Source organism: Micrasema longulum, unplaced genomic scaffold (assembly GCF_059751315.1).
Source record: "Micrasema longulum isolate JH-2025_06_02 unplaced genomic scaffold, ASM5975131v1 h1tg000322l, whole genome shotgun sequence".
Lineage (NCBI taxonomy): Eukaryota > Metazoa > Arthropoda > Insecta > Trichoptera > Brachycentridae > Micrasema > Micrasema longulum.
In genome coordinates this window covers 1,065,783-1,090,916 of record NW_028277526.1, presented here as the reverse complement: position 1 = coordinate 1,090,916, position 25,134 = coordinate 1,065,783, and the positions used below count along the sequence as shown (strand labels likewise).

Sequence of the window (25,134 nt, the reverse complement as noted above, 5' to 3'; positions counted from 1 at the left end):
ATGTCCAGTCAATAACGAGACAACCGTGACAATTTTTCATTAATCCCATTTCCCCACATTTCATATTCAGTCAGCGTTCTTCGGCCTTCTTTATTTCTGATTTAATTAACATTACAAATGCTTATTAAATACACGATATCTCGCGCGATCTTGTTTATTTTATGCTCTTTCTTTCATAAAGCACAGTATGTGATCTGTACTGGGTCTCGAAGATGTCACGAAAGTGATGAAACCGGTCACTTCATATTCCAAATTTGTGGATTAGAGTATCACTCGTCTTTTATTTCCATAATGAATTACAATGAACTTCCATCAATAATTTTTACTTACAAACTTAAACGTTCTAGTATGTAGAATAAACAAACATAAACATAACAGTATTTTGAGTAACAATGATAACAGATATAAAAAACATTATTGAGATGTTTATGGGACGTCCAGGCATTTACAGATTGTACAATCTATTATTGTATAGTTAAAGTGGTCACTTTACCGGAATAGTGCTGAGTTTTACTCTTTATTTGTATTACAGCACGCTTTTTTGGTTTTTACACATAAAAAAAGGTGTTTTTGAATTAAAAATATTACTGACTTGCCTGTTATTTTTGTAAATCACCCTTGGGCGTATTGTGAAGAAAAAAATAAGCCCCTTAAATGCCTAGACTTCAGCCACACCTTCTCAAAAATGTTTTCCCTCTCCTTTGAAATTGATTTCAAAGATTTTAGAAATGTTTTAGAAAAGAAAATGTTTTATTTACCTGAAACGTAATATGCTGAGGGCTTTTCCAAAATGCACACCATGGCCAGTACCACGGACCTGGGAAGAAAACAAATAGTATGCTAAGATTTCTCTCACTCAACAATGAGGAACTTCAGCCTTACGGTAAATTGGATACAAAAAAAGTTTTCTTGCGCGGGGTAAAAATTAAAGCATTAAATTGTACAATAAAGTTTCTTGAAAATGTACGGAAAAAATAATAAAAAATATTTCAGTAAAAACGCACTACTTAGAATGACGTCACTGGTTCATATGAATCAACCTATGATCTGAGAGCTATGGAAGATTTCCGGTCTGCTTGTCGTTTCTGGACCAATGGGAAGAACTGAATGAGAATAAACGGAAATGAACCTCTGACGTCACACGCGGAGTTATTTCAAAAATACAAAACTTCGTAAAAAAAAATCGTAGCGCTGATAATACGATATATAAAAATGAAAAAAAAATTTTTTTGGCTTAGTGTAATAGTCTATAAACAAATAAAAAATATAACAAAAACCACTGAACTTCCTCATTGTAAAATTCTTTTTCAACTATTCTCTTAGTGAAGTTATAGAATATTGCGAATTTCGCGCACGTCTCACGAGACGAGGCTGTGGCCATGTAGCCCCATACAGGGTGAGATCTCGGTGTTTGAGTTCACCAGATGGAAGACACGGAAGTCCAGTACCCGAGGAATATACCTCCCAATTGAACTACCGCAGCATTGGCCAGAGCAGTTAGCACAGTGTTCGTTCTTATAAAGCATAAACGAGAGCGAAATACGATTCTGATTGCGTTACAGTGGGATACAGGTATTCAATATGAACGAACTTGCAAAACGAAGGTATGATATTATTATTATTATGGATAACTTAAATAGCGCCGTTTTCGGAATAAAATACCTCAAGGGCGATTTACATAGTTTACATTCATATTTATAAGAGCATTTCTAGCGAAGAGAAGTTCGTCGAATTATTTAGAAAATGGTGAACTACGTACAAACTCTTATTCATATTTTTAAACTATAAATACATTTGCGAATTGAAATATTTGCAAATTCTTTAATACAAAATACAGTTACGTAACCATTTAGATTATACGGATACATATTGTGATACCTATTGCAAAGTGAAAACAGAATAGTAACACAATTAATGAATGCACGATAATAAAGTGAAAATCTAATTAAAAATAGGGGGTCAAAAATTAAAGGTAACGAAATAATTACTTATTTTATTAAGGAACAATGAGAGTTGACAAGACATACGTACATATACAACATACAACATATACCAGCTGCGCCCTCCTACCTTGCATTTACGGTCTAAATAACTGACAAAGGAGTAGTAGGATAAAAAACTTAGGCCCCGGGGGTCGCCAGATTTTTAAATCCTAAACGGGTCGCGTATTTAAAAATGTTGTAAAGCACTGTTCTAGGGTATTTTTAGGCAGGCATTTGTATTTTTTTTAAATTTAGTTTACTAAGGAAGATCACAGCATTTAAAAAAAAATTACGATGTAATATTACAATATAATATTACATACATCAAAGCATAAAGCAAACCCGGTAAAGTATTACACAGAAAAACAATTTTAAAAATCCAGTAAAGTTAGGAAAAGAAAAGAAAAAGTAACGATGACGGTGAGCGTATGAGGGTGAGAGTGCGTAAAGCTTGGGTTTCCTAGGAAAACGGTGCCGATATCTTAACGGCCGTACGAACGGTGATGCGGTGAACGGCCGCCGAAACGGTGACTAGAGAGTGGTTTCCTAGGAAAACGTTGTCATATCTGGCGGCCACGGCAGCTTATCTGTCAAAAATATGCCCTAGAATGCGATCTGTCATATTTGTCGTTATTTATGAATAGTTTGTCACAGTTTTATTTAATTTTAAACATTTTCGAAGGCATGCGACCTTCTCGTGCACGAAAATTGTATTAAAAAAAGAGTCAACTCTTTTTAAGATTTTTAAGACAGTGAATTCAAGGAGAAATACTGTTTTTCGAAGGAAAATATGAGGCGTATAATTACTCTAGTAAAACTCGATTTGGAAGGACACAAACGAGATGAGAAAATACCAGTAGAACTCCAGGGCCTATTTGCTATTCGGTACTGGGGTAGTAATGAGGTATGTAATGAATAATAATTTTTGCAATATGTAAGTATCGTTTCTGTCAATTCATTTGACAATTTTAAATACGTAAATGTTTAATGCCTATAGATATTAACTTTTGATAAATCTTCCAGATTCAAGACGACTCTGCTGATATACACGAATTTAGTCACCAAACTATTTCAACATCAACATCAATTGGCATGAAAAACACCGGACTATATTATAATGAAGCCAGTGTCCAGAACAAATCTAGTTATATCCGGCTTATTTTGTATGAGAGGATTTCTTAAAGTTATAGGTGCAATAGATTTTTTTAAAAATTTATTAATAACAAATTTAAATATATTTTTTTTACATTAATCAATTACATATATTTACATTAACGTTTCCCATTACGTAAAAGAAATAAACAATTCTTGTGTACATAATCGGGAGTGACGTCTTATAATAGATTATTTTAGAATAACATAAATAAATTACAAAAAAGATATTAACGATGTTTTCAATCAGTGTTACATAAAGAAGAATTATAGATGTAATTTTTTACTTCTTTCTTAAATATATTGTATTCCTGACTGTACTTTTTATTATCTTTGTTCATTTCATTAAAGAAAAATATTCCTCTGTAAGTATAATGATGTTGTGCAGTAGTTGTTTTTAATTAATTTAATCCATCACAATAGATCTTCACAGGTTGCAGTGACGTCAGGAGTTTGTATACAAGGCCTACTTCACAATATCTTTGATATCCGATAATAATGCTATTAACAAAAAAGGCATTTGAATTGTTTCAAACAGATAAAATATTACTCCCTAGTTTACCTCACCCTTTAGATAATAGTAGAACTTTATTTTTCAAATTTGATCCTGTACTTACATTTTATTAAGTGTGTTTGCAATAATTGGATCAATTCAAAATAATCCTCATTTAAATGATTTCAGTATAATATTAGACGCTCAATTTCAACATTCGAAATTCATTAATGATCTTGAAAAAAAAAACCTTGATCAAATTTGGGCACATGATATCATACAAAGTCCTATATCCAAGCAACATTCTAAAACAAAATGTATCCCTAGAGTTAAAAGTTTTTAATGAGAAAACAATTGGTGGGTTTAAAGTGCGTAGCGCCTAAAAATCCAGAACTGTTTGTAGAACCCGAGAGTACTCTAGATTTTAAAAGTATATTTTGTAGATGGTGGAAGATTGTAAATGGGTAAAGTGTATTTGAATTTCAGAGATTCAACAATCTTCACAAGGAACCCATTAGAGAAGATAGTGTAGATCATAAAAATTTTCTAAGAAACATGTCCCTTTGGTTAAAAACTTGGAGACTCTCAATACCTGAGAGTTAGTCTCTAGGTGTACAAAAATTTAAATCCCCCATTACTACATTGGATGCGTTTTCAATGTTGATCCTATATATATTTTCCATACATAAAGTAGAATATTTACTCTTGAGTAAATTTCAAAACGATAACTTAGAAGCGAGGTTCGGCTGTTATCGTCAAACGAGTGGAGCTTATTATTGTATTATTTATTTGCAAGTCTTAGAGAGTTAGAGAAAGCTTTGATTTAAATGTGCTGTAATATTGCAGGAGTTGAGTGAGGTTTTGGTAGGTATGTGAATATGAGAGTTAGTGTATATGAGTGTGAGGGTGGGTTTGTGGAAAGGGTGAGTGTGTGTTTGATACAAGGGGATAGAAACATCTTAAATTTATAATGTAAAAACAAATATATGATTTATAGTTTATATAATATATGTTTAGTCTCTCTGATTTGATGTTATATGTTAAACTTTTAAATAGTATTCCTTGAGTATGTTGGATTTATAGATAAATATTTGCAATTTGTAAAATATCATAATTACTTATAATCACATCTATATAATAACTAATTTTAGTTTATTTAATCCTGTAATTATTGTTATTAATATCATACTAAATGGGATATGATAAGGTTTGCTGACGATATTGCTATGGTTGCTGAAAGTGAAGAAGAACTGCAAGAGCCCTTACAACTATGGAAAGCATTCTTCAAAATAACTACAGTATGAAGATAAATAAAGACAAAACAAAGCTACTGACTGTAGGCCGAATGCAACACCAGATGAGAGTAGTGATGTCGGGAATACCACTAAAGAACACCAAGGAGTTTCTCTACCTCGGGAGCAAAATAACGTGGGACGGTTGGTCTAAGAGCGAGGTCGACAGCCGTATACATCAAGCTAGACTTGCATTTAATAAAAGGTCCAAAATAAAAGAATCAAATAATATAGACCTAAAACTAAGAATACTCCTAATCAAGACCTATTTATGGAGTATCTTGATGTATGGCTGCGAGACATGGTGCCTATCCGAAAGAGATAAACGGAGACTAGAGGCTTTTGAGATGTGGTCCTATAGAAGACTACTAGGAATTTCCTGGAGAGACCACATTACAAATGAGGAGGTTCTCCAAAGAATCGAAGGTGGAAGGCACCTGCTCAGGACCTTGTCCGAAAGGCGAGCGAGATGGATCGGTCATGTAATACGTCAAGAAGGCCTGCATGTGCAATGGAGGGAATGACCGAGGGAACAAATTCTAGGGGATGCCCATGCCAAGAGTACCTGGAGGACCTATTAGAGGACGTGCGCTGCTCATCATATGTTGACTTTAAATGAGCCGCACAAGACAGGGAGGAATGGAGGAGAAGAATGAAAGGAATTGCTGCCAGCCAATCCTAGGATTGAGACCAGAGAAGAAGAAGATCATACTCAAATAATTTTAAAAAATACATTACATAATAATTTATAAAATAAAAGGTGTATGTTTTTGATTAAATAAAAATAATATATGCAATAACTACATTTTTATTTGTAACTGATCTTGGTGCGTTCTATTCCTTCACAGGGCCAATTTCTAGTGTTTTGGTGAACAAATCATGATATCCTGTAAACAGAAATAAGAAAAAGAAATACTTTTTTCTTTTATTTAGGAAACATTAAGTACTATTACATAGTTTTATAGTACGCAAAATTTTATGTAAATTATGTTTTTAATACCTCTTATGAATATACACATTATTGTTATTCCATTTTGTATTATAATTTTATATGTATTCTTCTCCTTTTTGTAAATCATGAGAAATGGAGTTTATACTCACATAATATATTCTCTATTGCATAATATTTATGTAAATTTAAGATCATAATGAAAAATTCTCAAACGATAACGATACTAAAACGATTTCTTGTTTAGCATTAGGTCTTATACCCATATATATGTAACTAATATAATATTTGTACTTTTATACAAATATGAACTAAACTTTTCTTTTTTAAATATCTCTTTGTAAAACAAAAGAACCAGAATTCACTTTACTTTATGTTTTCTTTAATATTCATTTATGAACTTGTAAATATTATAGTAACAATTTATACTGGAACATCAGAACTTAATATTGCTTACCATATATAAACTCTACAGATTTCTTCTGAAAAATTACAATCATTATACACTTACTTCTTACAGACACCATAATATATACTTATAACTTTCATATGTAATAATATACATAACTAATTATTCTTTTCTCATTTAAAATTCTTATCTATTTTTTATTTTTTTGTCACATTTAATGTTTATATCTTTTTAATTTATGAAAACTTTATTGGTCTTTTTATGTTAAAAAGTTGTTGTTTTTAATACTTATTTTTTATTTTTTAAAAAAAAGAAATATTTGCGTTCTTATGATTTACCCAAATATTTAATAAAATAAAATAAATAAATAAACTACAAACTGTAAGTTCGAAACCAAAATGTCTTCAGCGTTTAACTAATAATTTATGTACCTCACAACACAGTATTGTATAACTTTTAATTCTTTAGGAATATCATCTGCTCCATATCATACAAGTATATGTCCAACCTCTTAGAATCATAATTAAATTCATTTTATTAGTCTGTCAAAATATAATATAGTATTTTACATAGTAACAACAAATATAAAGAATACATTTGTCATTACAAAGCAGACATTGTTATTAATTCATTATTACTCTATTATAGCTATGTAAGTACTCACCTAGAATTTGCATTCATAACTTACAAACCACAAAACATTACTTATATTGACAGGCTGGAGAAAGTACAACATATTTTTTAAAACATTTGAATTTCTGATGCTTTCTTACATTTCGTGAGATTACTTAGCATTAGGTCTTATACGCATATATTATATGTAACTCATATAATATTTGTACTTTTATACAAATATGAACCAAACTTTTCTTCTTTAAATATCTCTTTGTAAAACAAAAGAACCAGAATTCACTTTACTTTACGTTTTCTTTAATATACATATATAAACTTGTAATAATTGTAGTAACAATTTATACTGGAACATCAGAACTTAATATTGCTTACTATATATAAACTGTACAGATTTCTTCTGAAAAATTACAATTATTATACACTTACTTCTTACAGACACCATAATATATACTTATAACTTCCATATGTAATAATATACATAACTACAAACTGTAAGTTCGAAACCAAAATGTCTTCAGCGTTTAACTAATAATTTATGTACCCCACAACACAGTATTGTATAACTTTTAACTCTTTAGGAATATCATCTGCTCCCTATCATACAAGTATATATCCAACCTCTTTGAATCATAATTAAATTCATTTTATTAGTCTGTCAAAATATAATATAGTATTTTACATAGTAACAACAAACATAAAGAATATATTTGTCATTACAAAGCAGACATTGTAATCAATTCATTATTACTCTATTATAGCTATGTAAGTACTCACCTAGAATTTACATCCATAATTTGGAATCCACAATACATTACTTATATTGACAGGCTGGAGAAAGTACAAAATATTTTTTTAATATATTTGAATTTCTGATGCTCTTTTACATTTCACTTGAAAGACTTTTATTCTTTCTTTTTTCACTGCTGGTTTTATATTTTTAAACTTATTTGAATTACTTTTAGAATAGCATTTAAAAATAATATATTGCTTTTTTTACCATAATATGTTATTATTTTTTTAAGATGTTTTTTTAAATTAACTTAAATTTATTGTCTTTTTTTCTTTAAATATCTCTTTTTACAAAGAGATATTTAAAGAAGAAAAGTTTGGTTCATATTTGTATAAAGAACTAATATTTTATGAGTTATATGTATATATATGAGTATAAGACCTAATGCTAAACACGAAATCATTTTAGTATAGCATACTTGAGGATTTTTCATTATAATCCTAAATTTACATAAATATTATGTAATAGAAAATATATTATGTGAGTATAAACTACATTTCTCATGATATAAAAAACGGAGAAGAATACATATAAAATTATAATACAAAATGGAATTACAATAATGTGTACATTCATAAGAGGTATTTAAAACATAATTTGCATCCAGGTAAAAATAGTTTGCTCATATTTATTAGTACATTTTTGTTTTTATGATCAGTATTATTCTGGGAAGTGTTCATTTCAGGGGAGTGTCTGCCTTCCTGGAGGTGGATCTGGTGAGTCCGAAGTAAGTACTGCTGTGGGTATGGTGTCATTGGATTTTTCCATCACAATAGTGAAGGTAGATTTCAGAAAGTCTTGTCTCCCGTCTGTTCTACATTGTATGGCGTTCTGGAATGGTCTTCTGTGGCAGTCAGTAAATATAAATACGTGGCTCGTGTTGAGAAGTTCTTTGTGGATAAAGGTTTTCTTTGGACTGTGGTGGATGCCTGGTGTTTGTCTGATGTCTGCGAGTCTGAGTCGTAGGTCGTTGACGAATGTCCCCTTGTCCTTGCATGTTGAGGCAGTGAAGAAATCGCTCGGAAGCCTAGTAATTTCTGCTGGCAAACATTTGAGTTCGACTCGCACAGCAAATCTAGTAGTACTATCGGGAGAGTATCTACCCTCTCACTACTCATATCTTGATCTACACTTGGGTGAAAATAATTTTGTAGTATGTACTTATTCTGAAAATAAAATTCACAATGAATATACAGGAAAGTTATTGCAACCTACCTTATGTATCTAAATAAGAACTTATTACTGGTGTTTATGGAGTTGCTATAAAACTAGTTTGAACTTGTCTCAAATATAAATGGGAGCTCATTTACATACCATATTATTTAATTGAATTCGGTGATAAGAATCCTGGAACAAATGTATTAATAAGTCCCAAGTATGTCTATATTTAATCGTTTTTCTGTGCCATTAGTTTACTCATTAAAAACAATGTTTTGAGTATGTCCAATGTTTGCAGACAGGCTGGATTTCCTCCCTAGGGAGTTATCTAGTTCTAAATTTGTTGCAACAGAGAGGGAAAACATTTTCGAGAAGGGAATATGGAAGTCTAGGCACTTACAGGGCTTATGCTCTGTCATAGGCTGGTTGAAGTAGGCATTTTACACATTGTAACATTCTCCATTCTGCCTATGTTTTAACATCACATTTCCTCAACTCTTCCATCTGTTTTCTTTTGTGAAGTCAAAGAGCTGAAACTTTTATCATTTGGGTGAGATTTATTCGCCTGAACCAATTCACCTACGACGCAAATTCAGTATTCCCTTCTCAAAAATGTTTTCCCTCTCAGTTGTAACAAAAATTGTTTATGTTGGTGACTACTCTTTGGTGTTTGTAGCTTTCTAGAATAAATAAATGTAATAATTAATGCAGAAAAAATATTATAGTAATGTTCATACAAGAATTACATTGGTATACTTATTTGTATCCATCGACAAATTTGTTGTATTCATTTCATGTTCAAAGGGCATATTTTATTTAAAATTCATCAAACTTACTCTGTTAAGATTATGTTCCAGGCATTTTTCTTGGCTCTTTAATATTCATGGAGAACTCCTTATTTTAAATCACACCCATGTGACTTTTAATCTGAAATGTTGTGTGTTATTTCATAAAATGTCAACTTCAAAATAGGTTAGGATTTGGTAAGGTAACCTAATAAAAAGTTTGATAATGTCCTTACAAGACAAAATGCGTCACATTTTACACCCTTGTAAATAAAAAAAATAAAAGGATAATTGAATCCAATAAAAGCATTTTACTTTGGATACCTTACGAAATTTTAATATAGAATTCAACCAATTATCTGCAGACACAATAAATAGGTTAGGATTCCTTGGAATCTATTACGTATAAACAATGTTATAATACATGTTTTGAATTAGAAAAATAACATTATGATAGATGCTTAACTTTTTTCTTGTAGCTTATAAACATTTGCTCTGTTATTTTTATATGATTCTATTGTTATTTACATTTTAGTACATACCTGATATTTCAAGCGTTGTCCCGATATTTCTTCACGAACTTTGTTTCAACTCGACTTTTTAATAGTCTTTGCCTTTCCATTACATAAATCGTCATGATTTTTACAAAATTAATCAATATTTCGACATTTTCAACATTCCGCACCACGTTTGCACTCATTTTGACAGCCAAACGGTCACCGCTTCGCGACAAAAACCGTTCGAAAACAGTTCGCACCGCTGTGACGGCCGTCCTGCAAATGGCGGCACCGTTGCTTCGACGTTACGTTCACGGTCAACGCTCTCTAGGAAACCAGCGCCATTGATTTACATAGTCAACGTTTTAATGACGTCATCCGCCGTCCCGTGACGGCCGCTTTGTGACGGTACCGCTGTCTTAGGAAACCATAGCTTAAGCTAGGGTTTCCTAGGACAGCGGTGCCCGTATCTTAACAGCTGTAGTGAACGGTGATGCGTTGGACAGCCGTCGTAACTTGACTAGAGAGTGAAAATGGTGTTGATAAATGTTATGATAACATTTCTCAACACCCTTTTCCTAGGAAAACACTCTCTATAGTCATTTAAATGTAAGATAATTAGAATGACAGCTGTCAAACTCAAATCAATAGTGATGGAAATTACTGATCACTGATCATGTACCGATCAAATCGATTTTATCAGTTTTTTCATGCAAACATGAAACTCTGTTTCCGAAAATTAATAAAAAAAATGCAAAAACAAGCCTATTATAGTGTGTTGAATACAATTATTCACTAAAAATAAGACATTCATACTTTTTTCGTGAACATTATCAAACGGTTTTTTTTATTCGATCAATTTACAGTGATCAATTTGTCCCATCTGTAACGTTTTTGCAAAATGATGTAACCTTGTAAGAACGTCGTTAATAATTAGGTTTATTTGAGTTTTTTTTAAGTTTTAAAGTTGATTTTATATATTTATGTTGATTTATATGTCAAGAATCGTATTAAAAAAAAAATTAACTTACCAAATACGAATGATTTTTCGTGTCAATATAAATCACTCCTTAGACGTTACTACAAAGTTATGTCGTCAGTTTTTTTGACAACTGTTATTCTAATCATCTTATATTTTAAGGACTATAGTCTCCGTTACGACGGCTGTCCACCGCATCACCGTTCACTACGGCCGTTAAGATACGGGCACCGCTGTCCTAGGAAACCCTAGTTTTAGTATGAGAGAAGATTTTAAAAAAATATTTTTCTATTGTTACATATTGATAACAGCAATTAACATTTTATTATTTATAAAAAAGGTTAATTGAGTAGTAAAAGTATACGTATATTTTTTGGTTGTTTTTGCTGGTGAGTCATCTAAACTGCCTAACTAGGGATTTAAGGCAGTAAATAGTGTATTTTTTAAAGTTATTGTTATCACGAATATATATATATATATATATATTTAAAACTATTTAATTTGGGAAATCAACAGTTCTACATACATATTTATAGTAAACAAACAAATGTAGTGTATAAACTCGGAACTAATAACAGATTTCCACAAAGTATACAAAGTTAGTAAAGAAAATATATTACATATTAATTTATACATATAAAAATGTTATTTTCATGTACTCGTAATTTACTTAAAGAAAACATTTTTATCAAACTTAAAGTTAAGACATAATACATTTAACATTATATATAAACGAGATATACGTATATATATATTTTTTGTAAATGCCCCTTGGGCGTATTGTAAAATTAAATAAATAAATAAATAAAAATAAATAAATATAGTATCATTACTAGAGCACACATAAAAATATGTTTATGTGTGCCCTAATTCCAGATTAAAAAATTAAACAGTAAATGTACGCAAAATATAAATATACAACGAATATCAAAAGCCTATGTCATTACCATTAAAACTAGAAATCATTTTTTCTATCTATTTACATACATCTTTTTAAAATAAATAAATTAATCAAAAAAAAAAAAAAACTATGTATCAAACTGCCTGCTTCCCCGTTTTAGAAGAGTAAACAAATTTTTGTTTTTAATCAATATCTTTTTAAAAATAATTACCATTTTATTATTATTATAAAAGCACACATAAAAGTATTTCCATGTGTGCCCTACTTCAGTCCCAGTTTGGTATTGGAGGTTGTGTTTGTGAGGGTGTATATGTGAAAGGGTGGGTTTGAAAGAGTAAATGTGTGTGTTTGATACTAGTGAATAGATAAAAAGTTAAAATATAAAAAACAAATTATAAAGGAGCAGAATGAAATAAAAAGTGTTGACAAATTCTCAATTTAAATGCACGTTTACTACAGTTAAATATGTCTTTGCTGTTAAAAAATATATTGTTGTTACAAATCATGGAAGAATTCTTCGCTATGAAGAATTAAGAAACAGCCATTCAGAAATAAGCGAAAAAAAACAAAAACATTATATTTCCCAAACCTGCCGCTAGAGTGTAATTGACAGTTCCGGCTTCCTCGAATGAGCCGTTTTCACTTGGCCAGGTGAAATTGTGTTCAGAGACCTCTAGGAAAGTTGGTCCGCGTACTCCGGCCGATAGCCCTGATGCCTCAGGGTTGGGAGACATTATTACGCGTTTTAAAAACTAAATATCGGCTAACAAAACTTCACTTTTCATTAATATAATACATAACACACAATGTTTACAAAGTGACGTCCTTTGTTCACAACACAAAATCAATAACACAATGTATTAGTAATCTACCAGGTGCAGAAAAATAAACCTTAAGCCTTTATAATGTGAATTACGACCGTTAAAATGTAAATAGAGGCTTCACTTTCCACATCTCCTGTAGCCAAAAATATAAAACATGAAAATCGATATTAGTTGTATTATTTGAGAATCATACTTATTTGTGATAGAGGCATCTAACGGATATTTTTCATACTAGATGTATTATTATAACGTCGGTAAAACAGATTATAATTTGGAAAACGTTTTCAGTAAATTTTACACAGCGATATGTTTGCGTTTTACTGAAAAACCACAGAAAATGGTCGAATTCCTCGCTGGGCAAAAAATGTTACTGGAAATTTCCAACAGATGTCAGATATTAAACAGTTGATCTCTTATTATGCACTTTTCATGTATAAATAAAACTACGGCCTAAATTCTACGGGCACATTAGTGATATTTGAATTCGATATTTTTTTTATGAATTAAAATAATCTAACTTACTTAGAAATTTAAATAAGGTAAGTGCTCTAGCTAATTTTAAATTCATTCCCAGTTGATCCTGTTTCTAAACCGAGTTGAGGTCCAGAATCCAGAGTGCAGGTTAGTCGTCACTTCAGTTTATTTTTATCCAACAGACTAAAACACAAATCTGCGGAATAGAGCTTTAATTTTTTTTTTTACGAAATAGGCATAAATAATGAACAAAACTTAAGACAATATTTGTTCAAAAACCCTGTTCAACAATTATTATTTTATTTTTTTCATTTGACTATAAATAGTCTGTTGGACAAAAACGAACTAAAGCGACGTAGTGTCACCTCATAACATACTAGAGGTAAGAGTTCCGATCCCCGCCGTCTATACTTTATGTGCACCGAGCCGAACTATTGGCGATTTCATACCGGTCGCGGTTGTAAGAGTACAAATTCACACCATACCATAAAATTACAGTGGATAATTTTGATAGAATTATTTTTATTTGTTTTGTGGTTACTCTTAGATAAAAATTCTGCAAATAGAAATCGAGAAAATATCTTCCATAAAATAATATAAATCAATCCACCTTTGTAATTTTATAGTACCTTGTGGATTTTTAAGGATCACATAAAACTAAAAGCGCTAAGAATTTAAAAAACAGTACTACGAATTCATAAAAAGAAGATATAAAGTTAATCATTTTTACACTTTGAAGTTTGATTTTTGATGAGAAAGTCCTTTAATCGTCTGCTTTGCTTCAAACTGTCGAGTCCCTAACCTAGGCGGGAAGCTTATTAAACTGTCACTGTACAATATGTTCTTCTGTTCTGCTTTCATAAAAGTCTTGTGCTCTAGACCAGCGTTTCTCGACTGCCGGTTCGTTGAAATTTTCTTCCGGTCCGCAGAAATACTTGTGGCTCATATTAAAATTCCTGTACTAAAAAAAAATGTGCGTCTTTGCTATTTCTATATATGTTTTAATATTATATTAAAATACAATAAATAAAAGTTTTTATATTTGCGTTACCGGTACGTAATTTTTTTCTTGTATTTTCAACGGTGCGCAGGCTAAAAAAGGCTGTAAAACGCTGCTCTAGACCAGTTTCATAGCTGAAATCTAAATTGTTCTATGTTGGTGACTGAGCAGGGGTTTTTCTAATAAAACTACTTCATTATCAACAGTGTTGTGGTTTATTTGCTTCACCGAATATACCCCACAATGCATAAATAAGATTGTGTTATCTTCTTTGCTTTTTTTATTCTGTCATTTACAATAATTATCGTGAGGAGTATTTTCTGAAGATTGTACTCGTATCATGTGTTGTGAGTTTTTCCCCAAGACAGAGTTCCGTATGAAATAATTGATTCTGCAAGACTTATGAAAACTAACTTAAGGGATTGAAAACGTTACATTTTCTTCAGCTGATGAAGTTTGATCATATATACTTATTCACAACCCAGTCCATGCTTTGAAATCAGCAGAACTGTTGTATGTGTGTATTTGAACAATGCTAGATAGATGAATGAATATATATTTGCGTACTTCAGTAACGGAAATATTTTTAAAAGATGTATCAATTTATTAAATGTGCGGATGTAGTGTGTATACTCAGAGCGTCAATGTATGTATCCGTAAGCCTCGTGTAAAGTATATTAATGTGATTTTTAAAGTTAAAAGTTCTATCTAATGTCAAAGTATTTTAAACCGCTTACAATTTCTGAGATCTCAAATTGACATAATATACTGCCTTCATGTTCATTATGGAGACACGCACAAGTGTGAGTTTTAATTTCAATATTTTCTTTCATAATATGAGACGGAGCAATATAGAGCCTTATTTTTTAGTTGACATTTATAATTAGACCATTATCGTAAGACCATTAAAAGAGTTAAATAAAATATTTTTGAAGTTGACGTTCAGCATTTGTTACATTCTCACTTGATATTATGCTGGCCATGTCATTCACAAATAAATATGTATTTCATTCTTCATGCAACTTTTTGAGACTACTGGTTTATTTTTTTTTTTTACATTATTCTTTAGGCCCAAGAATCGACCCTTGCGCAACCTCTGTTTCTAATATATTCTACTCTCTAAATGTTTAATTGATTATAACTTTTATTTTTCTGTTAAGAAAGTAATCTTGTAAAAAAGGCATGTCTGTTGCGCAGTTGGTTAGACGGCCAGCTGTAAAACTGACGTCGCGGGTTCGATTCCAACCAGTTGCAAGAAAGATTTTTTCTCAATTGGTCTGGGTATTGTAGTGTATTTTTAATTACCTCCTTCCATATCCCCTCTATCCCACCTGCTGACAAGCCTCTTAATAGAGGCTTAATGGGTTTTTTTTTTTTTTTAAATCCTCTAAATTATATTCAGCCATAGCTTAAATAAAATTGTTATTTTCTAATGTGTCTAATGCCTTGCTGTTATCTATCAGCAGTAGTTATCTAAGGTGTTATGGTTTAATTTATTGTTCATTTTATTAGTTAATTTTGGAGCAAAATTTACCTTTTGGCCACCGTATGTGCAGTTTGATATCTCTTTATGTTTTTTAATGTAGTCGCTTAAATGTTTATCTATAAATGTATATATTTTTCTATGCTTTTGTTTACGACTGATAATATATATATAAATCGGTAGTTACTGATGTCGTCAAATTTTCCATTTTTGTAAATGAGTCTTTCTATGGAAATTTTAAGAGTACTTAAAACTTTCCTGTTTGTATGGACCGAATAATGAATTTGCATATTACAGGCAGAATTAAATTATTTATAAATTTTAAAACTTTTAAGCTGGATCTATCGCATCCTGGACTTTCCTTTTCATCTTATATTTTAATGATTCTGCTAACGACTTTGATTGTTTGGCGTGATATATACAAAGATACAAGTCCCCCTTCTCCTGACGAGTTTTCTGTGGTTTCCTCTTAGTAGAGCAAATGCGGAGAAGCTCTTGAAACAGGTAACAGACGAAACATCTCACCGATCCTAACGTAAAATAACAAAATGAAGTTTTTCATTAAAGTAAATTTAATATAAATTTAAAAGAAAAAGAAAAAACAATTTTTAAGTAAACAAATAAATAACTTTATTTTTGGTACGTGTATTTTGTACATACACAAATCTGGATTTCTCCGCAGGCGATTACTAGTACTTAATTTAACTCGTTAGAGTCTTAAATACATAAAATAAAGTAATATGCTAATTAAAAATACTTAACTTCAATATCAATACATAGATGGCGCTCCAACTCGCTTGTGAATGGTTTCTCATTTAATAACATATATACAAAAATCAAAAATGTTACCTGTGTCGATATTCGCTAATAAGCGGAATGGGGAATGTTGTAATACGTAAAAGTGGCCACTTAACCCAGCCAATGACAGGTCATAAGCCCTTTAAACGCTCGAATATCCATAATCCTGAATTTGAAAAAATTCTACCTCATCTCTGTAGGGATATTAATAAAAAAATAAATAAATAACTATCGCTTTGAAGTATATATTAACCTTGTACATTACAAGCAAGGTAAAAGAATAATGCAACTAACATATATATATAAAAAAAAAAGATACAAAGATAATTTTTGTGTCATGTCTTTAGAGTAATCACTTGCTCTAAGTAGCTTGGAGCTTAGGTGTAATGGAGAGTATTTTTCTTTAGGTAAATGACTACCTTAGACATAGGCAGCTTAAGCTGTTTTATCTTTTTGCCTGCAGAACCAACCTGCCGATGGTAATGCCAGTAGGAAGAGCAATGTCTTTACTCAACCGTATCTCTTCGGATATCGACATCTTTCATATGAGTGAAAAAAAGATCAGAGAGGATAGCATCTCTTTTCTATAATTGCTGGGTATTTTTATTTTACCATCTTGGTGTATTTAAATTTTAGTCCGAAATATTTCGTGTTATTTAAATATTTTTGTAATGTACATAAACGTATACAAAACAAATAAAATGAAAATTGAAATTGTCATTGCATTTGATTTTTATTTTTCCTATTGATTTTCAAAAATTATTAAAGAAATTGTTAGTAATAGAACTTATTAGACACTTCCAATTTTTCTAAGGTATTTAATAATAAGTCTATATTTTCATTTCCTAGAACTTGATTGGTAAATTTCCATGTTGTACTAATAATAGGGATTTAACTAAATTTCGCTGAATAAAATTTACATATTGTGCTTTGAATGTTTTTGAAAAATAAAATAGAATCTCCTTAAAAACATAAAAAATCCACTTAAAAACAAAAACCGTATATACAATAAACAAGGTAAATAATAAATGCAACTCTCATCTTAAAAACAATTCCTTTACTTCACAAAATTCAACAGATGGAAGAGTAAAGGAAATGTTGATTTTTAAACATAAGCAGAATGTTGAATCTTACACAGTGTGTTGAATGTCGACTTAAACTAGCCTGTGACAGATCATAAGCCCTGTAAATGCCTAGATTTCCATATTCCCTTTCTCGAAAATATTTTCCTTCTCAGTTGCAATTCAATAGATCTAAATAACTCTCTAGTAAGGAAATCCAGCCTATCATAAGGATCAAATAAGTTTCTGTTGGTTAAATACATATTAATTTATTATTAATATATAAAGCATTAACTTTGTGGTAAAACATTTTACTCAATATTTTTTAATATTTGTATTTAACTAGTAGTCTCTTCGTCAATCAATTAAACCAACATGCAAAATCATATTTTAAATTAGCATAATTCATAACCATTACTACGAATAATTAAAATATTTTCCAACCTTATACACGGTTAAAAATTAATTACAACTAATTGATACACTTAAAAATTTGGTTATCTTTAACAAAACTAAATTAATACCATTTGATGTTGTAAAACTATTCTCTTATATTAATGTCTAGTCATCGAAAGCAGTTATTAAAGATATCCTAAAATCATCGAATTTACCAGAAAATATGTCAAATGATTGATGAGTTGTTTATTTGACATTTGCTTAAATCAACATTGTTTCCAATTTGATAAATATTTTAACCAAACTTCAGGACTCGCGATGGGAAGTCCAGCAAGCCCTTAAGTTGCATATTTATTTTCAGATAACATTGAGGGTAAAATAATATTTCAAAACTCTAATAATATTTCAATTAAAAATATCTTCTTATAAAAACAGTACGTCGATGATGTTTTTTTGTATTTAGACTGGAAAAAAACGTCAATTTACTTCATATATCAATTTTATAAATACTTTTGATGACAAAATTAAAATTTCCCTATAATTACAAGAAGACAATAAATTAAATTTTCTGTATTTGACATCAACGAACATATATAATCAAAAAGAATTTAACGTTTTCCAAAAAACCAACTTACATGGATATCGTCGTTAATAACTCATCTAACCACCCTAATTCTTTATAACAATCCGCATTCTGTTCAATGTTGCGTCGTTTAATAAATGTTCCTTTTTCTAAACTTTATTTGGAAAATAAATTGAATTTAATAAAAAATAAATCCTTTTAATAATTTAATGATACATTTGATTTAATAAATACTCTTGTAAATAGAAAACCAAAGATATAATTTATGAAATATTTTTTATATCCTCTCAACAGTAATTATAATAATATTAATAATGATAATAAATGGAGAATAATCTTTTGCGCAAATACCACGTAAATACTATACCAAAAATGAATTCTCATTTTATTTTATTTATTTAGAATACAGACAGATTTGCAGGTTAAATGTGTGCCATAAGCGATTTGAAAAGGCAGAAAAGCGACAGGCTTTTGAAAAAAAACGTTCTGAAATATTCTAGCCAAATCAGAAAATACTGGTGACAGAGGCGTAGAAGATTACATCAGCTCGGGAACGAGTACGGAGTAATTATGATTCGTTTTCCATTTTCAGTTTTTAGAGTAAAAGTTCTTGCGGCAATAAAATCAAAATAACTTTCATTATTCAAATGCTGTAAAAATCACTCCATCTTTTTCTCTTTTGCCTACACCTACATCTTAATAATACCCACTGTTAATTTCAATTTTTGACAAAAATTGTTATAATTTTTTAAACACATTTAATTATGTACCTACTTCCTTTTATGCAATCTTTTATCTTTACTTGTAAAGCATAATATCACTTGGTATTTAAGAAAAAAATCATTGTTTTACTATAGAACGCTTGAATTTAAGTTTTATACCTGTCATTTAAAAGCCCTCTGGGCGCAAAAGATTATCAATACATAAATAGAAGTGCCTTTCATATGATTCTTTCTGTTTGGTGACACCAAATGAAACAAAAAAATATTCTGTAATTTGTTTCGCAACAAGGCTCTAGGATTTGATTTGATAACAGCAAAAGTACTCTAGGAACTACTATAAAACATGTATTATTATATTTCATTGTGCAGTAGTATTTTGAGAACACGCAATATTCCTACAATTTAGAAAATATCAAATAAATAAGCCGAAACTCGGCAAACCCCCAACAGGAGCTCAATCACAGATAACTATCGACATGCTAAAAAACGTGCTAAGTATTTGAGCGATCACCACGAACAATCATGAACACGCTGAAGTTAAAGCGGTCGCATTGCAAAACGCCATAGATAAGTTCCGTATCCGTAGTCCGTGGTCAAACGTCAAATCAAAAAAGTCAACACGCGTGTAATCTCGTGCCGGTTTGTTATTTCGTTTTCAAGTTACAAACAATTACTATGGCGACTGCTTTTCTTAACATTTGGCTTGCCGACCGCCGGCTAAATGCATCGAGAAAAATTGAAAGAAGGCGTGTGCGAGATTCAACCAATCCTCTTGAACTGACCGAAGTTGAATTTCGTTTTGTAACGCGACCGCGATAACTTCAGCGTGTTCATGATTGTTCGTGGTGATTGCTCAAATACTTAGCACGTTTTTTAGCATGTCGATAGCCATCTGTGATTGAGCTCCAGATGAACCACAGTAGTCTATCGACATGTGCCGTTTAAAAGTATTAACGCACTCTTTCATGCTCTTTGAACCCAATAGCAATGCGGAGAAAATATTCTTATTTCAGATCACCGCAACACTTAGACTTTTATTAAAATATCTAATAACGAATGAGTAATGTATTTAACCTCGACGGATTTCTTTTAATATCATACGAACAATATTATTTTACGAACTTGTTGGCTTACTATCGATCATATACTACATAACTACTCTTACTCAAATAAAAGACATAGCCCCTACAATACATCACATACAAATAATATAATCACTAGATCCTCAACACAAAGACAACTTAAACAAATACAAACTAATACCACTTTCAGACAAAGGGATTTTGAGTATTATTCAATTAAAATCAATAACCTACTTCCACTATATATTAAAAAAATTAGGAACGAGAAAATGTTTAAAAAGGCTATAAAAAATGGATAGTGGAGCTAGGTAGAAGTAAAATAGATTGTCTCATTCGCCCAAACCAATATTGAATCAACTGCTCCACAAGTGTATAGCTTATGTTAGGTTTTTGTTATTTTCATCGTGCGTTTTGTAAAATAAATAATATAGATGTACATTACATTTACATATATATACCTAGTTTCTAAAAAAGTCGGAATATTTTGTTAATTATCTCTGTTTATTAAGTAAGTCTTCTTTGTTTATTCTCAAACGTAAAAACATTTAAAAAAAGTATGTTGGTAAGTGTCCTCGGCACGGGTAATCCCAGTGAGGTCACATTATTTTTATTATTGTTTTTAGTTTGTAAGAGTAAAATATAAATCAATAAATTAATAAATACCATTTACCTCTACGGTTCAGCCAATTTTTATTTTTATTAAATTTAACAATACGTGTATAAATAAGCCCCGATTGCTCAAAACAAAACTTATGAAAAACATATCCAACAAACTTAAAAACACATTCGTTATTTTTCCTTACTTTTTTATTACAAACATCTAATTGTTTAAAGGGCATTGTGTTGATACACCAATTGCGGCTATTCTTGAAGGTGAGATAATCAGTATTTCTCATTTTACAGAACTACAAGTAGTTTTTTTTTTGTTTTTAGCGTTAAGGCGCATTTAAAGTACCTCTTTGCATACCGACACACAAAAATAGATAAAATTAATTGTCTACTTTTATGATACGGATAAACGCTTATACATTAGGTAAATGGGATATGATTATATTACTACATAGGTGCTCGTACATTGTTCAGTCGACGATAATTATTTCCACTCTACTCTAGTATAGCTGTGTGGACAAGAAGTATGAAACAAATTGGTCAATATTGATATTAGATTCTTCTTTCGTGATATTGAAATTATTAATACTCTGAACATAACAGTCGACATGCTTTTGAATATTTCTTCATACAAAGATCGTAAAATTCATATTGAGTAGGTACGCATAGCACACGGACAGGCAGGAACACCGTACGCGTACGTAAGGTAGAAAATGGCACAGCTGCTATTCTATTTAACCCGTCAATTCCCATTGACACCTACAGGTCCCTCATTTTCGACTCTAAACTAGAACATAATCGATAAATCATGAAATCTTATTTTCACTAATTTCGCAGCAACATACTGTTTTCTAACAAACAATAGTTTTTGCTTCCCTGGAACGCTTCTTGTGGTAGTTTTTAAAATTATTCTGATATCAGTGTGCAAGTTTTATAGCGGATTGTGACAGCTCCTGATGCTATTTTATGCTCCAGCTATTTTACTAAAATTGCATATGAAAAACAAGTTTTATAGAATAGTTGTGTTATGTTTTATTATTTATCGATAAATGCATTATATGTGTGCATAATCATTTCTTTACGTACCTCATTTGTGCATTCAGAATTTCAAACTGAACATTAAAATATGGCGTATCAAACTGAAGAAATTCTTCAAGCGGACTTGCATCTGCTAGAATTTCAATAGAAGTTCCCCTTGCAGACGTGGATAGACATATTAGAGAACAGTGTTCGAAAACAAGATGTGTGAAATGTCACCAACGCACACGAATCATGTGCAAAAGTGTAAAATTGGTTTACACATGCATTGCTGATTTGAGTTTCATATTAAAACATAATAAAAAATATTGTATCGACTTAGAAATAATTTTACTGGTTTTGTAATTTAGGTTGTATATTATTATTTTTCGACATCATCATTCCCCTTCTGCACCTATTGGTGCATAGGGTACTACGTTGGTACACGAATCGCAATATATCTTGATTTTCGTTTTTTCGTCAAGTGCCAGTGCACTTGAAGCGTAAGCCTGATCACATTGATTAATCACCTCCACTTGTATGAGATTTATGTAGACACCGATAACACAGGATAACGTTCATTTTTTTTGTACCACAGCAAGCCAGGAGGCCCAATTAGAGTGGTAAATGACAGCACAGAACACCCAAGAAGATTCACATATTTTATTTTTTGTGTTTTCACCGGGGATCGGACCTCTTAACCACTCACTACACCACGGTTAAAATAACATCTTGATACTAGTGGTTAAAAACAAAGTGTTTTTAATTTAATAATAATTACAAAATGAATATCCACAAGTCAGCGATACAAATATAAATTTTAATTAAAAAAATATTAATATGTTTTTTCAATAAATTTACCGTATACATTTCATTTTTATTACATCTTTTTCTATGTTTTTTTCTTTTTACTATGACTTAACTGTATTTTTTAAAAGTATGTTTCTTTTTATGAATACATATTTTTCTAAACTACGTCTTTTATTAGGTTTTACCTATGAATTTTGTTTTTACTACGTAACTGGGTTTTTGAATATGTATTCATGTTTTTTTATATTTATTTTACTTTGTTTTACTATGTCTACTTTCATTATTAATTTTTCCTATTTTTGATTACTGTTTTTTTTTTGACTTGCTGAGAATGGCGTAAATAACCCTAGTTAGATAGTCAAAGTAACTGTGTATAAATGTGTAATTTTTTGCTTGCTATATGATAATAAATAATTAAAAAATTAAGAAAATGTTAACAGAGATTTTATGAATAATGTATTTAAAAGTATTCTTTTTATGCTTTATTCCTTCGGATTAGTCTACGGCAAAGACCTGCATTTCTTTGGAGTCTATGGATTGCAAAGGCTTTTTTAATGTTAAATAATATTAACGTAAACTTCATAACTACACATTTTTTATTTTAAATAAAAAAAACAGTAAACTCGCGTAGACGTGACTGAGTTTGAGATATCAAAGGAAATATATGCGTGCGCAATTTCTGTAGCCGGCCTACGACGTGTGGCGCTGTTTATTCAGCAAACTGTTTCGGGCTTCAGTTTTAACTAAAATCCGTCACTGAAAGCATCGCGACGCGGACGCTCAGCCCGGATACCGTCTTCAGGAACTCGTGAATTTTTTTCAAACTGCAAAATGCGACTAAATGCGTTTGCTTGTATACAAATTGTGTATGATTTACAAACACGTGGTTACATACATCTTAGAAGTATGTAAAAACCGAACTGAATGACAATGCTTCAATTTGCATCTTAACTACAAATTAACGTTTAAAGATTTGAAAAATTATTGAAAAGAAGTGTTTTACAAATATTTTAAAGAAACTTCATTCTAATGTACATAGTTTTTAAAATGTGTAAGACAATGCAAGGGAATCACAAAAAAACTTGTGAAATATTCGATCGCTCGTTTGTGAGATTGAGAATGAACGGATATTTATTCTTTAAAGGTTTTCTCCGGTTCAGCTTGACAGGATCTTAAGGGAAATAAGAACGGTATGTTTCTAATTTTTGTTTTATATGTTTTAATACAAAAACACAAATATCATTTTAAAAAACTCAGGTCTCATCATCGTAATTTACTTATAATTTATTATTTTATATTTCACTTCCACACTGCCAGGAATCGGTCCCAGGACCTCAAACCTAAGCGTATTTTTTTCCTTTCATTTTGGAGAATAGCAATCGAGTCAAAAAAATATAATGATTAGTAGGACTTACAATAGACAAACAATTGACATGGACAGCTCACATCAATAATTTAATTAGCAAAATAGCAACATTATCGACTCTTTTTTCAAAAATCGAAAATTTTGTTCCGGAAACGAAAAAAAATCTTATGTATAGAGTCTATGTTAAATCTAAAATATGTTACATGCAACAACTATGGAAAACAGGAAACTAACATGATATAAACAGACTACAACGACATCAAAATTAAATATTGAAGGTAGTATATGACCTCCCTTATCTAACACCAACTAAAGAAATAGTACAACATAATAGTTGTCAACAAAAACAGTGTTTAAATTAGTCACGCCTTCACTACTTAATTATTTTATTGGTGAATGTTCTTTTATATATTTGTTTATGGAAATATGTGTCAATTTTTAAAATATATTTGTTATTATTTACACTTTAGAATAATTCAATCGCAAACTTTTGAATTACTCTTGTTGTATCTTTTAAACATATTTTAACGGTTATGTAGAAGGCACAACTGCAACCAATTATATTTTGTAAAATTTACTATGTATTTTATAAGAACCTCTGCATTGTAAAAGCCCTATGGGCGTTTAGTTAGCATTTAAAAAATCTACCACAAAATCAAAACCAAAACGAAAAGTAAACCGAAATTATCAAAGGTAAAACAAGTTAATTACAACAATTTCAAGAATCAGTTTCAAATTGATTCATTTTGACACCCTACCTTGCCGCCTTTTCACTTTCTAATATTGAAAAAATAATAACGTATTTACACAATAGTCTTAAAATTAAAGACCCGCCGAATTGTAAGTATACAACTCTTCGGCAGGTTCTTTTATTATATTGCTTCAATTG

At 30.6% G+C, this 25,134-nt stretch overlaps 1 protein-coding gene and 3 long non-coding RNA genes across 4 annotated transcripts in view; 2 read left to right on the top strand and 2 right to left on the bottom strand.

Moving 5' to 3' along the window:
* Window positions 1-758: 758 nt before the first annotated feature.
* LOC148282513 (uncharacterized) lies at window positions 759-12,971 on the bottom strand (the record flags this gene model as incomplete). The annotated part of the gene is made up of 2 exons (XR_015822079.1): window positions 12,610-12,971; window positions 759-817 (listed from the first exon to the last, which is right to left on the bottom strand). It is a non-coding gene; the product is annotated as an uncharacterized LOC148282513 (long non-coding RNA).
* Window positions 2,434-4,475, top strand: LOC148282515 (uncharacterized). Its single transcript, XR_015822082.1, has 2 exons — window positions 2,434-2,886; window positions 3,006-4,475. It is a non-coding gene; the product is annotated as an uncharacterized LOC148282515 (long non-coding RNA).
* Window positions 8,221-10,555, bottom strand: LOC148282514 (uncharacterized). The gene is made up of 3 exons (XR_015822081.1): window positions 10,186-10,555; window positions 9,695-9,785; window positions 8,221-8,866 (listed from the first exon to the last, which is right to left on the bottom strand). It is a non-coding gene; the product is annotated as an uncharacterized LOC148282514 (long non-coding RNA).
* A 10,627-nt stretch (window positions 12,972-23,598) lies between the features above and the next one.
* Window positions 23,599-25,134, top strand: part of LOC148282512 (RYamide receptor-like) — an 86,197-nt gene continuing 84,661 nt past the window's right edge. Inside the window, exon 1 of the mRNA XM_088224993.1 lies at window positions 23,599-24,069. The gene's annotated coding sequence lies outside the window, so the exon portion shown is untranslated. The remainder of the gene's footprint in view (window positions 24,070-25,134) is intronic.